The sequence below is a fragment of the Salmo trutta genome, chromosome 31, assembly GCF_901001165.1.
Source record: "Salmo trutta chromosome 31, fSalTru1.1, whole genome shotgun sequence".
Classification (NCBI taxonomy): Eukaryota; Metazoa; Chordata; class Actinopteri; order Salmoniformes; family Salmonidae; genus Salmo; species Salmo trutta.
Window position 1 is genome coordinate 5,953,223 of NC_042987.1, and position 17,341 is coordinate 5,970,563.

Here is a 17,341-nt window from a genome sequence, read left to right on the forward strand (position 1 = left end):
TTGAGAAATGAAGAAGTAGTCCTATTCTTTCCATGTGTCACTCAGATGGACTCAAGTCTTTTGGTGCGCGTGAACAGGAGCGCGCTCCTCGTCATTTTTCTCCGGTATTGGAAACCGTTTATTCCGTTTATTCCATCTTAAATTTGATCTATTATTTACATGTTAGGGTACCTGAGGTTGGATTAGAAACGTTGTTTGAAATGTTTGGACCAAGTTTACAGGCAACTTATTAGATACTTTGCAGTCATGTTGGGCGAGTTGGAACCAGTGTATTTCTGAATCAAACGCGCCAAATAAACAGACATTTTGGGGATATAAAGAAATAATTTATCGAACAAACGACCATTCATTGTGTCACTGAGACATTTGGGATTGCAAAAAGATGAAGATCTTTGAAGGTAAGGCATTTATTATATTGCTATTTCTGACTTTCGTGTCGCATTAGCCTGGTTGAAAAATGGTTTTCATGTTTTTGTATGCAGGGCGCTGTCCTCAGATAATCGCATGGTGTGCTTTCGCCGTAAAGCCTTTTTGAAATCTGACACAGCGGCTGGATTAACAAGAAGTTAAGCTTTATCTTGATGTATTACACTTGTATTTAAATGATTGTTAAATATTTATATTTCTGTAGTTTGAATTTGGCGCTCTGCAATTTCACCGGATGTTGTCAAATCTATCCCACTAACGGGAATCGAGCGTTAAGGGATCCCTAAGAGGTTTTAAAGCTCCCCCACCCCCTCCATCTCACCCTCATTCTCACCCTTCTTCCATATCCCTCGGTCTCACCCTTTTTACCGAGATTTAGCTTTCAGAAGTTGTAAAGGAACTCAAATCTATTGATATTAAGAAAGCGGCTGGCCCGGATGAATTAAACCCTTATTTTCAAAGAATTGGTGCAGAGATCATTGCTGCCTCTCACACTCATGTATTAAATCTTTCATTGACGAGTAATACCATTCCAAAAGACTGGAAAGCAGCCTATATCACGCCTTTACATAAGGGTGGCGATCTGTCCCAATTGGACAACTATCATCCCATATCTAAACTGTCTGCACTGGCAAAAGTTTTGGAAAACCTTGTGAACTCACAGTTGAAAGACTTTCTTTATAATAACTCTGTTTTATCTCAATTCCAGTCGGGTTTTAGAGCCAAGTATAGTACATTTTACTGCAGTAAGTAAGGTTGTAGGTGATATTCTAGATGCTCAGGACAAGAAAAATCACTGTGTTTCGCTTTTTTTGACTTATTGAAGACCTTCGACACTGTTGACCATGCCCTGCTGTTGTATAGACTAAAAAAGGTTGGTTTAAGTGTTGATGCATTGGATTGGTTCCAAAACTACCTTTCTGCCAAAACACAGTGTGTAGCACAGGAGGGTATGAAATCTGAGTTAAGGCTTACAAAAGGAGTTTCCCAGGACTCAATGTTAGGTCTGATCCTTTTTACACTGTATATTAATGATATAGGGAAGACTGTTGACTCTGCAAATCTACATCTGTATGCTGATGACACAATTATTTATTATAGAGTATCTAATATTGGGAAGGCTTTTCAGGACTTACAGTTTGCTTTTGATGTTTTTTAAAGGCAGCTTTTCCAATTGAAACTTGTGCTTAATGCAAGGAAAACAAAGTTTACGGTTCTCTTCCCTGAAAGTAAATAGGTGGAATCACTTGCAGATTTTAACTGTAAAAGGCCAGCAAATTGATAGGGTCACCTCCTATAATTATCTTGGGATTTGGTAAGATGAAAAGTCAAATTTTAAACAGCACATTGATAACCAAGAAACTGAAGTTGAAATAGGGTTTCTATTTCAGGAACAAATCTTGCTTTTCAATGTTATTCAGAAAGGATCTTGTTCAAAGTACTTTTTTTTTTAATCAGTGCTGGATTATGGTGATAGTGTCTATATGCAGGCCTCAGCAAGTACGTTGAAAACTCTGGACACAGTGTATCATGGTGCTTTAAGATCTATTACCAATGCTCGATCACTGACCCACCACTGTGATCTGTATGCTATGGTGCAATGGACTGCTCTCTCCACCAGGAGGCTAAAGCACTGGTACACTTTTGTGTACAAAGCGTTGATGGGACAGCTCAAATCAAATCAAATTCAAATCAAATGTTATTGGTCACATACACATGGTTAGCAGATGTTAATGTGAATGTAGCGAAATGCTTGTGCTTCTGGTTTCGACCATGCAGTAATATCTAACAAGTAATCTAACCTAACAATTTCACAACAACTACCCTATACACACAAGTGTAAAGGAATTAATAAGAAAATGTATATATAAATATATGGATGAGCGATGGCCGAACGGCATAGGCAAGATGCAGTAGATGGTATAGAGTACAGTATATACATATGAGATGAGTAATGTAGGTTATGTAAACATTATATAAAGTGACATTGTTTATTAAAGTGACTAGTGATACATTTATTATATCCCATTTTTAATTATTAAAGTGGCTAGAGATTTGAGTCAGTATGTTGGCAGTAGCCACTCAACATTAGTGATGGCTGTTTAACAGTCTGATGGCCTTGAGATAGAAGCTGTTTTTCAGTCTCTCGGTCCCTGCTTTGATGCACCTGTACTGACCTCACCTTCTGGATGATAGCGGGGTGAACAGGCAGTGGCTCGGTGGTTGTTGTCCTTGATGATCTTTTTGGCCTTCCTGTGACACCGGGTGGTGTAGGTGTCCTGGAGGGCAGGTAGTTTTTCCCTGGTGATGCGTTGTGCAGACCTCACTACCCTCTGGAGAGCCTTACAGTTGTGGGCGGAGCAGTTGCCGTACCAGGCAGTGATACAGCCCGACAGGATGCTCTCGATTGTGCATCTGTAAAAGTTTGTGAGTGTTTTCAGTGACAAGCCAAATTTCTTCAGCCTCCTGAGGTTGAAGAGGCGCTGGTGCGCCTTCTTCACCACGCTGTCTTTATGGGTGGACCATTTCAGTTTGTCCATGATGTGTACACCAAGGAACTGAAGTCCACGATCATCTCCTTTGTTTTGCTGACGTTGAGTGTGAGGTTATTTTCCTGACAACACAATCCAAGGGCCCTCACCTCCTACCTGTAGGCCGTCTCGTCGTTGTTTGGTAATCAAGCCTACCACTGTAGTGTCGTCTGCAAACATGATGATTGAGTTGGAGGCGTGCGTAGCCACGCAGTCATGGGTGAACAGGGAGTACAGGAGAGGGCTGAGCGCCCTGTGTTGAGGATCAGCGGGGTGGAGATGTTGTTTCCTACCCTCACCACCTGGGGGCGGCCCGTCTGGAAGTCCAGGACCTAGTTGCACAGGGAGGGGTCCCTTTGTATCTCTGTTCTTTAATGACCAGATCAGTCACTCAATACAGTCTTCGTTCACAGTCGCTGCTGTCCGTGTCTGTTCCTAAGGCAAGAACTGAGATGGGGAAACAATATTTTTCCCATAATGCCCCTTCATTCTGGAACATGCTTCAGAAGATTTTAAAGTTAGGGTAGTTAGTCTCCTTGCCTGTTTTTTAGACTCTGATCGACAACACTGTTTGTGATAACTGCAGTTGTTTCTAATCTTCAGTTGTATCTATAACTTGTGACACTTTGTCTTTTGTGTGTATTTTGTATTTTTAGGTAATATTTTATGGACACTCTGCTATTTCCCTGTTTGGCCTTCTTGCCAGGTTGCCCTCGCAAAATAGGTTTTTAACCTCAATGGGTTTAACCTGGTTTTATAAAGGTAAAAAAAAAGTTTTTTTAAATAACCTCCTCTACCTCCCTATCCCTCCATCTCACCCTCAACCTCCCCCTTCCTCCATATCCCTCCGTCTCAACCTCCCACTTCCTCCATATCCCTCCGTCTCACCTTCAACCTCCCACTTCCTCCATATCCCTCCATTTCAAACTCCCAGTTCCTCCATACCCCTCCGTCTCACCCTCAACCTCCCACTTCCTCCATATCCCTCCGTTTCAAACTCCCAGTTCCTCCATACCCCTCCGTCTCACCCTCAACCTCCCACTTCCTCCATATCCCTCCGTCTCACCCTCAACCTCCCACTTCCTCCATATACCTCCGACTCACCCGCAACCTCCCACTTCCTCCATATACCTCCATCTCAAACTCCCACTTCCTCCATATCCCTCCGTCTCACCCTCAACCTCCCTCTTCCTCCATATCCCTCCGTCTCACCCTCAACCTCCCTCTTCCTGCATATCCCTCCGTCTCACCCTCAACCTCCCACTTCCTCCATATACCTCCATCTCAAACTCCCACTTCCTCCATATCCCTCCGTCTCTCCCTCAACCTCCCTCTTCCTCCATATCCCTCCGTCTCTCCCTCAACCTCCCCCTTCCTCCATATCCCTCCGTCTCACCCTCAGCCTCAGCCTCAACCTCCCCCTTCCTCCCTATCCCTTCATTTCACCCTTAACCTACTTCACCTATAGACTCACCACACCCTTCCTCACTATATCTCACTCACTCTCTCTCCACTTCCTCAGTCACGCTCTACCCTCACCCTCAACCTTCCCCTTCCTCCCTATCCCTCCATTTCACCCTCAACCTCCCCCTTCCTCCCTATCCCTCCATTTCAACCTCAACCTCCCCCTTCATCTCAACCTTAATCTCCCCCTCCATCTCAACCTTCCCCTTCCCCCTCTCCCTCTGTCTCACCCTCAACCTCCCCCTTCCTCCCTATCCCTCCATTTCACCCTCAACCTCCCCCTTCCTCCATATCCCTCCATTTCAACCTCAACCTCCCCCTTCATCTCAACCTTCCCCTTCCTCCCTATCCCTCTGTCTCACCCTCAACCTCCCCCTTCCTCCCTATCCCTCCATTTCACCCTCAACCTCCCACTTCCTCCATATCCCTCCATTTCAACCTCAACCTCCCCCTTCATCTCACCCTTAATCTCCCCCCATCTCAACCTTCCCCTTCCCCCCTCTCCCTCTCTCACCCTCAACCACCCCCTTCCTTCCTATACCTCCATTTCTACCTCAACCTCCCTCTTCATCTCACCCTTAATCTCCACCTCCATCTTAACCTTCCCCTTCCTCCCTATCCCTCCATTTCACCCTCAACCTCCCCCTTCCTTTCTAGCCCTTGCTCTCACCCTTGCCTTACATCTCCATAGAGATAATAGCTTTTTTATTGTGAATGGCTTACTACACTGTCATGAGACTGGGCTTACCAACATACTGCCTAGTGCCCATTTATAGTGCCAGATTGTTTGGTTTATTACAGTGGCACTGACGCCATTTTGTTTATATACACACACACAGTTCATGGTGGCACAGAAGTATAAAAGGCACATGAACCCCTGCATCCAGTGAGTCTATACAGAGTTGAGCAATCTTTAATTCTACTATGCCTTTAGCAGCAGTGGAGCCTGACAGAGTTCAAGGTACGCAGACAGAGACATCTATTCTCCAGGTAATAATAGGCCTACTAAATTACCCAGGTCACACAGGACCCTGGGGATATGTGACAGGCAGACCACCACAGCAGATATATGACTTGAGTTCGCTCCAGGGCAGTGGAAATTTAGGGGGGGATGTTCTTCTATCCTTGTGGGGACTTAAAATCCCCAAATGTCCCCACAAAGATAGTAAAACAAGGAAAACCATAACTCCTAAGCTTAGGGGACATGGGAAAGGTCCCCATGAGGACAAAGGCTATAAGCTAAGGGGTTAGGGTTAGGGTTACAATTAGTGTTAGGTTACAATTAGGGTTAGGGTAAAGGGTTAGTGGTTAGGTTTAGGGTTAGGAGTAAGGGATAGGGTTAGGGTTATGGTTAGGTATGTTTAGGATTTTGAATGGAAATCAATTTTAGGTCCACACAAGGATAGAACAAAACATGTGTGTATGTGTGTGATTATCTGGAATTTCTAACACATACATACACAACCAAGAACATAACACACATGTACATCGCTAGGTAACAAAATATATAGTCTAATAATCACTACATAGAATTAACACATCACAGCATTCTCTGTCAAGTCTTTAGCTGTGGGACTGTTGGTGTTTTTTTCTTGTTTGCTTTTTTTCAGTATTGTTGCAATGGAACATGTGATTCAACAGACGTTCAGCGCCATTCATGCTGACTATTTTGTGGTTGGAGGGAATGTGCCCGCTCCTCATTGTTAGTGACAAGGCAGACAATGATCTTAATGGGTACAACTCAACTGCATGTGACTTGCACAAACCACAGAGGGCTACAGGGTGAAGTATAGGTGAAAGGTTGTGTTTTTCACTCCAATCCTGCTCATTTGGATGTTGTCGGAGTCAAACAGACAGGCCTGGGTGAGATCTTTAAACATCTCACAAAATAATTTTAGAACCAAGCCACCCCCTGTACCCAGACTTTGAACTACTCCCCTCTGGGCGCAGATATAGGGCACCCCTCGGCAGGAAAAACAGAACTAGACAATAATTTGTGCCATGTGTGATATCCCTCCTAAATAGCTCAGGCTATTGTTCCTGTCGACACTGTAAGGCCAGCAGGCTAGTCTCTTTTTATTGGTATGTGCAGTTTAATTTTTATTTTAAGAATGTGAAATGTCAGAATAATAGTAGAGAGAATGATTTATTTCAGCTTTTATTTCTTTCATCACATTCCCAGTGGGTCAGAAGTTTGCATACACTCAATTAGTATTTGGTAGCATTGCCTTTAAATTGTTTAACTTGGGTCAAACGTTTCGGGTAGCCTTCCACAAGCTTCCCACAAAAAATTAGGTGAATTTTGTACTATTCCTCCTGACAGAGCTGGTGTAACTGAGGTAGGTTTGTAGGCCTCCTTGCTCGCCTACGCTTTTTCAGTTCTGCACACACATTTTCTATAGGGTCGAGGTCACGGCTTTGTGATGGCCACTCCTGGAAGACCATTTTGCGACCAAGCTTTAACTTCTAGACTGATGCCTTGAGATGTTGCTTCAATATATCCACATCATTTTCCTCCCTCATGATGCCATCTATTTTGTGAAGTGCACCAGTCCATCCTGCAGCAAAGCACCCCCACAACATGATGCTGCCACCCCCGTGCTTCACGATTGGGATGGTGTTCTTCGGGCTTGCAAGCCTCCCCCTTTTTCCTCCAAACATACCGATGGTCATAATGGCCAAAACAGTTCTATTTTTGTTTCTTCAGACCAGAGGATATTTCTCCAAAAAGTACGATTTTTGTCCCCATGTGCAGTTGCAAACCGTAGTCTGGCTTTAACATGGCGGTTTTGGAGCAGTGGCTTCTTCCTTGATGAGTGGCCTTTCAGGTTATGTCGGTATCAGACTGGTTTTACTGTGGATATAGATACTTTTGTACCTGTTTCCTCCAGCATCTTCAGCTGTGTAGCCAATTCTCCACGTGGTATGATTAGGAATTCAATAACTATTCACAATCACAGCTCATGCTGTGGGTTTTCTCAGTCTTGGTTCTCAAACCTGTGCCACCTCAGCTGACACCTAGGTATGCGTGGTCTGAAGAGGTTTCTTCAGGAGGGGGTTTTATTCGTAACAATAAAAAAGGCGGTTCTATGACGCCTGATCATGTCTGTGCTCATGGGGGCGGGCCAATGACTTAGTTAAACTTTCAAGGAAATACAATTCTCTCACATTAAAGGTTTAACATCACATTACATCATTTCACAAAGTTTCATCTTTACTCATTCATTTTATACAACAATTAGACGCAAACCCCATAATTGAGAAATGTACACATTGAGAGATATAGTTATGTGTGTTTTCTGTCCTCTCTGAGGTCACCAAATGAAACACACTCGTCATACCCGTCCCTTAAGTGTCCATGAATCATTCCCACAAGTGGACATTTTGTTTCATATTCCCATTTTGGGGATTTAGGTGTTTACCACATGAAATCCTTTGTTCTCTCTGTGTCTCTCTCTCTGCATGACCAGGGGGAGAGTGTCTCCGCCAGGAATTTATGGCCTGAGATAACAGAACCTGGGTGTAAGAGAGAGTGAGAGAGAGGAGGAAGCCACGATCTATACCCAGAAAGGGCCACATCATGAGAGGGACAATAAAGTCAGTCAACTTATAGTGTATTCTGCTGCTACCCTGTTTCTATTATCATAACTCCATAAATATAGCAGGTGTCAAGTCAGGTCAATGCCAGTTCAGTCTTTTTAGTTATTTGCACTTGAAAATATCTTGTAATCCTAGTTTAATATTGCTTGGTAGTGTTTTGTTTTGTTGGTGGGTCTACTTATTGATGGTTAATAAATATCACAGAGTGTTGCTTAAAATGGCAATCTGCGATTATTATATACATTTTGGGACATTTAAAATAATGTTATACAGTGGGGTCCGAAATTATTGGGGGAAATTATATTATTTTACACTAATACAATTGCTCAGAGATAGAGATTTTGTTTAACAAGTAATATTTTTTTTCTCAAAATGTAGGGGTAAAGGTTATTGACACCCCTGTTTGCAATGCCTTTCAATACCTCAGCTTGTGAGGAAAACGGCATTAAGCCTTTTTCTAAAATGTTTTGTGAGATGGAGAGCACATTGAGATGAATCATTCCTCCATACAGAATCCTTCCAGATCCTTGTCTGTGCTTATGGACTGCCCTCCAATTCAAACAACAGGTTTTCAATGGGTTTCGAGTCTGGAGACTGAGATGGCCATTTCAAACTGTTGATTTTGTGAATTGTGATGTGTGGTAGGGATTATTGTCTTGCTTAAAAATCCACTTGCGGCAAAGTAGGGCTGACCCCAATTAGTTGACTGGTCAATTATTTGGTTGATAGGCTGTTTTTTTATTCAAGCTGTAGCAAATATATTTCTATATATTTTACAGGCACACGAGACACCGGTCTTATTCGTGCCCATCTCAGTGAACAAATCCATTGAAGAGGCCCAGACTAATATATTGCAGAGGCTGCGGGAATGGCACAGTCCAAGAAGAAGGGGAGTGTGGCTAAAATGCACAATGCACATCTCTCGCCAGAATGTGCTCTCTCCCGTCAATTTGTGCACATTCATTGTTTCATAACTTTATTGCGTGAATTGTTTGTGTTTGATTGTTAGTGTCTATCAATTTCACATTACATACAATACCAGTTAAAAGATTGGACACATTTACTCATTCCAGGGTTTTTCTTTATTTTTACAATTTTTTTACAAGACATCAAAACTATGAAATAACACATATGGATTCATACAGCAAGCAAAAAAGTATTAAACAAATCAAAATATATTTTACATTTGAGATTCTCCAAAGTAGTCACCCTTTGCCTTGAAGACAGCTTTGCACAGTTCATTTGTGGAATTTCTTTCCTACTTAAAACTTCTTAATAAGGCTAGGGGGCAGTATTCGGAAGTTTGGATGACTGACATGCCCAAAGTAAACTGCCTGTTACTCAGGCCTAGAACCTAGGATATGCATATAGTATTGTATAGGAAACACTCTGAAGTTTCTAAAACTGTTAAAATAATGTCTGTGAGTATAACAGAACTGATCTGGCAGGCAAAAACCCGAGGAGAATCCATCCAGAAGTGGGTTTTTTTTTGAGGTCACCACCCATTGAAATGCTTGTCTATGGGAAATTCAAAGGAAATCCTCCCAGATTGCAGTTCCTATGGCTTCCGCTAGATGTCAACAGTCTTTAGAACGGGTTTCAGGCTTGTTTTTTGAAAAATGAATTAGAAGTTGTAGTTTTTCAAGGTGGCTCTCATTTTGACTGTAGTCTTGTGGTGCGCATGGATGAGGGCGCACACCTCGTTATTTATCTCCGTTATTGAACATACAACATTCCGTCTTAAATTGTATTGTTTATTTACATATTAGGGTACCTGAGGATTGATTAGAAACGTTGTTTGATTTGTTTGGACGAAGTTTATTGGTAACTTTTGGGATTCCTTTGTATGCATGTTGAACTAGTGGAACGGGTGGATTACTGAATCAAACGCACCAACTAAACTGACTTTTTTTTAGATATAAATAAGGGCTTTATTGAACAAAACAACCATTTGTTGTGTAGCTGGGACCCTTGGGATTGCAATCAGAGAAAGCTCTTCAAAGGTAAGTGATTTATTTTATTGCTATTTCTGACTTTTGTGACGCCTCTGCTGGTTTGGAAAATGTTTTTAATGCTTTTGTATGCGGGGCACTGTCCACAGATAATCGCATGGTCTGTTTTCGCCGTAAAGCCTTTTTTGAAATCTGACAAAACGGCTGGATTAACAAGAAGTTAAGCTTTTAACTTGTTATGGATAGGGGGCAGTATTTTCACGGCCGGATAAAAAACGTACCCGATTTAATCTGATTATTACTCCTGCCCAGAAACTAGAATATGCATATAATTGTTAGCTTTGGATAGAAAACACTCCAAAGTTTCTAAAACTGTTTGAATGGTGTCTGTGAGTATAACAGAACTCAAATGGCAGGCCAAAACCTGAGAAGATTCTGTACAGGAAGTACCCTGTCTGACCATTTCTTGGCCTTCTTTGCCATCTCTATCCAAAACAAAGGATCTCTGCTGTAACGTGACACTTTCTAATGCTCCCATAGGCTCTCAGAAGGCGCCAGAACGTTGAATGATGACTCTGCTGTCTGGCTGAAAAACAGTAGCGCATTTGGTAAGTGGTCGATCTGAGAACAATGAGACGGGGGTGCGCGTGCACGAGACGACTCCATGTTTACATTTTCAGTCTTTCAACGAAAACAACGACTCCCGGTCGGAATATTATCGCTATTTTACGAGAAAAATCGCATAAAAATTGATTTTAAACAGCGTTTGACATGCTTCGAAGTACGGTAATGGAATATTTTGAATTTTTTTGTCACGATACGCGCCGGGCGCGTCACCCTTCGGATAGTGTCTTGAACTCAGAATATTGCAAAATGTGCTTTCACCGAAAAGCTATTTTTCAAGACACTATCCAAGGGTGACGAAGGGTTACGCGCCCGACGCGTTTCGTGACAAAAAAATTCTAAATATTCCATTACCGTACTTCGAAGCATGTCAACCGCTGTTTAAAATCAATTTTTATGCTATTTTTCTCGTAAAAAAAGCGAAAATATAAACATGGGGTTGCCTCGTGCACGCGCCTCCAGTCTCTGTTCTCTGATCGACCACTATCAAAATGCGCTAGTGTTTTTCAGCCAGGGCCTGCAAAGCCACCATTCAGCTTTTTGCCGCCTTCTGAGAGCCTATGGGAGCCGTAGGAAGTGTCACGTTACAGCAGAGATCCCCTGTTTTGGTTAGAGATGATCAAGAAGGCCAAGAAATGGTCAGAGAGGGCGCTTCCTGTTTGGAATCTTCTCAGGTTTTGGCCTGCCAAATGAGTTCTGTTATACTCACAGACACCATTCAAACAGTTTTAGAAACTTTGGAGTGTTTTCTATCCAAAGCTAATAATTATATGCACATTCTAGTTTCTGGGCAGGAATAATAATCAGATTAAATCGGGTACATTTTTTATCCGGCCATGAAAATACTGCCCCCTATCCATAACAGGTTAACCTGTTGGGGCAGTATTTGCACGGCCGGATAAAAAACGTACCCGTTGGTTACTACTCCTGCCCAGAAACTAGAATATGCATATAATTTGTACATTTGGATAGAAAACACTCTGAAGTTTCTAAAACTGTTTGAATGGTGTCTGTGAGTATAACAGAACTTATATGGCAGGCCAAAACCTGAGAAGATTCCATACAGGAAGTGCCCTGTCTGACAATTTGTTGTCCTTCGTCTACTGTCTCTGGGCGAAGAACAGCAGGAGAATTTGTGAGTGGTCAGCCTGGGGACAGTGACACTGGAGATGCGCGTTCATGAGAATTCACCATTTGTTTCTTTCAGCCTTCGAATTAATACAACGTCACCCGGTTGGAATATTATCGCTATTTTACGAGAAAAATAGCATAAAAATTGATTTTAAACAGCGTTTGACATGCTTCGAAGTACGTAATGGAATATTTTTTTTAAAATGTCACGGAGTGCGCTCGCGAGTCACCCTTCGGATAGTGACCTGAACGCACGAACAAAACGGCGGTATTTGAATATAACTATGGATTATTTGGAACCAAAACAACATTTGTTGTTGAAGTAGAAGTCCTTGGAGTGCATTCTGACGAAGAACAGCAAAGGTAATACAATTTTTCTAATAGTAATTCTGAGTTTGGTGAGCCCCAAACTTGGTGGGTGTCAAAATAGCTAGCCGTGATGGCCGGGCTATGTACTCAGAATATTGCAAAATGTGCTTTCGCCGAAAAGCTATTTTAAAATCTGACACCGCGATTGCATAAAGGAGTTCTGTATCTATAATTCTTAAAATAATTGTTATGTATTTTGTGAACGTTAATCATGAGTAGCCCCAACAGGTTAAACAGATCAAAATATTTTTTATATGTGAGATTCTTCAAATAGCCACCCTTTGCCTTGAAGACAGCTTTGCACACTCTTGCCGTTTTCTCAACAAGCTTCATGAGGTAGTCACCTGGAATGCATTTTAATTAACAGGTATGCCTTCCTAAAAGTTAATTTGTCACACACTGATCTGTTTCACCTGTCTTTGTGCTTGTCTCCACCCCCCTCCAAGTGTTGCCCATCTTCCCATTATCCCCTGTGTATTGATTCCTGTGTTCTCTATTTGTCTCTTGCCAGTTCGTCTTGTCTTGTCAGGTCTTACCAGCATGCTTTGCCGTCTTCCTTTTTCTAAAGTCTGTTTTCCTAGTTTTCCCGGGTTCTGACTGTTCTGCCTGCCTTGACCCCGAGCCTGTCTGCCGTCCTGTACCTGCCTGATTCTGACCTGATCACAAACCCCTGACTGTCCTTGACCTGCCCTTTGCCTGCCCCGTGTTTTAAATAAATCATCTGAGAACTGTACTATCCGCCTACTTTGTCTGCATCTGGGTCATATCCTTGAGTTTTGTTAAATTTGTGGAATTTCTATCCTTCAAAATGCATTTGAGCCAATCAGTTGCATTGTGACAAGGTGGGGAGGTATACAGAAGATAGCCCTGTTAGGTCAGATACCAAGTCCATAAGAAGGCAAGAACCGCTCAAATAATCAAAGAGAAATGACAGTCCACCATTACTTTAAGACATGAAGATCAGTCAATACGGAAAATGCCAAGAACTTTCAAAGTTTCTTCAAGTGCAGTCGCAAATATCATCAAGCACTGTGATGAAACTGGCTCTCATGAAGAATGCCACAGGAATGGAAGACCCAGAGTTACCTCTGCTGCAGAGGATTAGTTCATAGGAGTTACCAGCCTCAGAAATTGCAGCCCAAATAAATGCTTCACAGAGTTCAAATAATAGACACATCTCAAAATCAACTGTTCAGAGGAGACTGTTTGAATCAGGCCTTCATGGTCAATTTGCTGCAAAGAAATGGACAGTTGTCCTTTGGTCTCGAGTCCAAATTGGGGATTTTTGGTTCCAACCGCTGTGTCTTTGTGATATGCGGTGTGGGTGAACGGATGATCTCCACATGTGTATTTTCCACCGTGAATCATGGAGGAGGACATGTTACGGTGTGGGGGTGCATTGCTGGTGACACTGTCTGTGATCTATTTAACCTCTCTAGCGTAGGTGGCACCAAATCGTCCCACCTACGTAACAGCCAGTGGAATCCTGTGGCGCGTTATTCAAATACCTTAGAAATGCTATTACTTCAATTTCTCAAACATATGACTATTTTACAGCATTTTAAAGACAAGACTCTCATTAATCTAACCACACTGTCCGATTTCAAAAAGGCTTTACAACGAAAGCAAAACATTAGATTATGTCAGCAGAGTACCCAGCCAGAAATAATCAGACACCCATTTTTCAAGCTAGCATATAATGTCACAAAAACCCAGAAGACAGCTAAATGCAGCACTAACCTTTGATGATCCTCATCAGATGACACACCTAGGACATTATGTTATACAATACATGCATGTTTTTTTTCAATCAAGTTCATATTTATATCAAAAACCAGCTTTTTACATTAGCATGTGACGTTCAGAACTAGCATACCCCCCGCAAACTTCCGGCGAATTTACTAACAATTTACTAAATTACTCACGATAAACGTTCACAAAAAGCATAACAATTATTTTAAGAATTATAGATACAGAACTCCTCTATGCACTCGATATGTCCGATTTTAAAATAGCTTTTTGCTGAAAGCACATTTTGCAATATTCTAAGTAGATAGCCCGGCATCACAGGGCTAGCTATTTAGACACCCAGCAAGTTTAGCCTTCACCAAACTCCGATTTACTATTAGAAAAGTTTGATTACCTTTGGTGTTCTTTGTCAGAATGCACTCCCAGGACTTCTACTTCAATAACAAATGTTGGTTTGGTCCCAAATAATCCATTGTTATATCCAAACAGCGGCATTTTGTTTGTGCGTTCAAGACACTATCCGAAAGGGTAAATAAGGGTTACGAGCACGGCGCATTTCGTGACAAATTTTTTAAAAATATTCCATTACCGTACTTTGAAGCATGTCAACCGCTGTTTAAAATCAATTTTTATGCCATTTTTCTCGTAAAAAAGCGATAATATTCCGACCGGGAATCTGCGTTTAGGTAAATAGACGAAAGAAAATAAAGCACGGGATCGATTCGTGCACGCGCCTAAGCCCATTATCCTCTTATCGGCCACTTGCCAAAAGCGCAAATGTGTTTCAGCCTGGGGCTGGAATGACATCATTCAGCTTTTTCCCGGGCTCTGAGAGCCTATGGGAGCCGTAGGAAGTGTCATGTTACAGCAAAGATCCTCAGTCTTCAATAAACAGAGACAAGAAGAACAAGATCTTGTCAGAGAGGGCACTTCCTTTAAGGAATCTTCTCAGGTTTTTGCCTGCCATATGAGTTCTGTTATACTCACAGACACCATTCAAACAGTTTTAGAAACTTTAGGGGGTTTTCTATCCAAAGCCAATAATTATATGCATATTCTAGTTACTGGGTAGGAGTAGTAACCAGATTAAATCGGGTCCGTTTTTTATCCGGCCGTGTAAATACTGCCCCCTAGCCCTAACAGGTTAACCACACTTAACCAGCATGGCTACCACAGCATTCTGCAGCGATTTTCCATCCCATCTGGTTGGGCTTAGTGGGACTAGCATTTGTTTTTCAACAGGACAATGACCCAAAACACCTCCAGGCTGTGTAAGGGCTATTTTACCAAGGAGAGTGATGGAGTGCTGCATCAGATGACCTGTCCTCCATAATCCCCCAACCTCAACCAAATTGAGATGGTTTGTAATGAGTCGGACCGCAGAGTGAAGGAAAAGCAGCTAACAAGTGCTCATCGTATGTGGGAACTCCTTCAAAAGCATTCCAGGTGAAGCTGGTTGAGAGAATGCCAAGAGTGTGCAAAGCTGTCATCAAGGCAAAAGGTGGCTATTTGAAGAATCTCACATATAAAATATATTTTGATCTATTTAACACTTTTTTGTTACTACATGATTCCATATGTGTTATTTGTTGTTGTTTATTGTTTCTCCTAGACGTTTCCACTTCAGAATTAAAGCACTTACAGTTGACCAAGGCAGCTCTAGCAGGGCAGAAATTTGATGACCTGACTTGTTGGACGGTGCCATGTTGAAAGTCACTGAGGTCATCAATAAGGCCATTCTAGTGCCCATGGTTGTATGCGTAATTTTATACACCTTTCAGCAACAGGTGTGGTTGAAATAGCCGAATCCACAAATTTGAAGGGGTGTCCAAATACTTTTGTATGTATAGTGTATGTACATATAGGTAGGTGTAAAGTGGCAAGGCAAGAGGATAGATAATAAACAGTATTAGCATGTATATGATGACTCAAAAGAGTTAGTGCAAAAAGTGTCAATGCCGAGGTCTAGATGCTGCCTAGAAGACCAGCACCCCAGAGTTGCCTCTTCACTGTTGACGTTGAGACTGGTGTTTTGCGGGTACTATTTAATGAAGCTGCCAGTTGAGGACTTGTAAGGAGTCTGTTTCTCATACTAGACACTCTAATATACTTGTCCTCTTGCTCAGTTGTGCACCGGGGCCTCTTACTCCTCTTTCTATTCTGGTTAGAGCCAGTTTGCGCTGTTCTGTGAAGGGAGTAGTACTCAGCGTTGTACGAGATCTTCAGTTTCTTGGCAATTTCTCGCATGGAATAGCCTTCATTTCTCAGAACAAGAATAGACTGACAAGTTTCAGAAGAAAGGTCTTTGTTTCTGGCCATTTTGAGCCTGTAATCAAACCGACAAATGCTGATGCTTAAAAAAACTCAACATGTCTAGAGAAGGCCAGTTTTATTGCTTCTTTAATCAGTACAACAGTTTTCAGTTGTGCTAACATAATTGCAGAAGGGTTTTCTAATGATCAATTAGCCTTTTAAAATGATAAACTTGGATTAGCTAACACAACGTTGCTGATAATGGGCCTCTGTATGCCTATGTAGATATTCCATAAAAAAAATCTGCTATTTCCAGCTACACTAGTCATTTACAACATCAACAATGTCTACACCGTATTTCTGATCAATTTGATCTTATTTTAATGGACAAAATAATAACTTCTCTTTCAAAAACAAGGACATTTCTATGTGGCCCCAAACTTTTGAACGGTAGTGTACTTTGCAATTCTTTTGAATGAGTGTCCGTTCATGTGCAAAGTACTAGCATTTCCACGAGCATAGTTATCAACTGTATGTAGTGGGTCCATTCTGTCTTTCCCGCTCTTTATCTGTCCCCACCCCTTTCCATTGTGTTCCAAGCCGTCATATCGGGTTTAGTCCACTAGGGACTTGTCATTGCATTATGTAGTAATTAAGGTGTAAGCTATTCTGTTTGTGTGTTTATGTAATTCTATGTGATTATTTAGTTAGTTAATTATTTATTTACTAAGTCAATTTGTGTATTGCTGATTCATCATTTATGCTAGGGTTCGTGCAGACATCCAAGGATTTTGTGACATTCATAATGAGACTGAAGGTAAATAAGAATTAATGAATTGACTGTGACTGATGTAAGAGATATTTATGTCTTTATAGTTTAGTTGGGAGATAGTAACTCGTTAAATAACTTTTTTCCATGGTGCCCCAGATTACTACTTAATTAATTGTTACATGAGTAATTTAATCGCATAATAACTTTACATGGTATGTAATTATTTTATAAAATAAGTCAATCACATTAATGATAGTCAAGACACGACAATGGCTACCAACGTGAGTGCTACGGGGTGGTAGTCATTTAGGCAGGTTACCTTCGCTTCCTTTGGCACAGGGACTAAGGTGGTCTGCTTGAAACATGTTGGTATTACAGACTCGGTCAGGGAGAGGTTGAAAATGTCAGTGAAGACACTTGCCAGTTGGTCTGCACATGCTGTGAGTACACATCCGGGTACTCAAAATATA

At 41.7% G+C, this 17,341-nt stretch overlaps 1 protein-coding gene across 2 annotated transcripts in view; it reads left to right on the forward strand.

The window, feature by feature from the left end:
• LOC115169391 (EMILIN-3-like) overlaps positions 1-17,341 on the forward strand; it is a 45,401-nt gene that overhangs the window by 22,036 nt on the left and 6,024 nt on the right. The gene's annotated exons all lie outside the window — the stretch shown is intronic.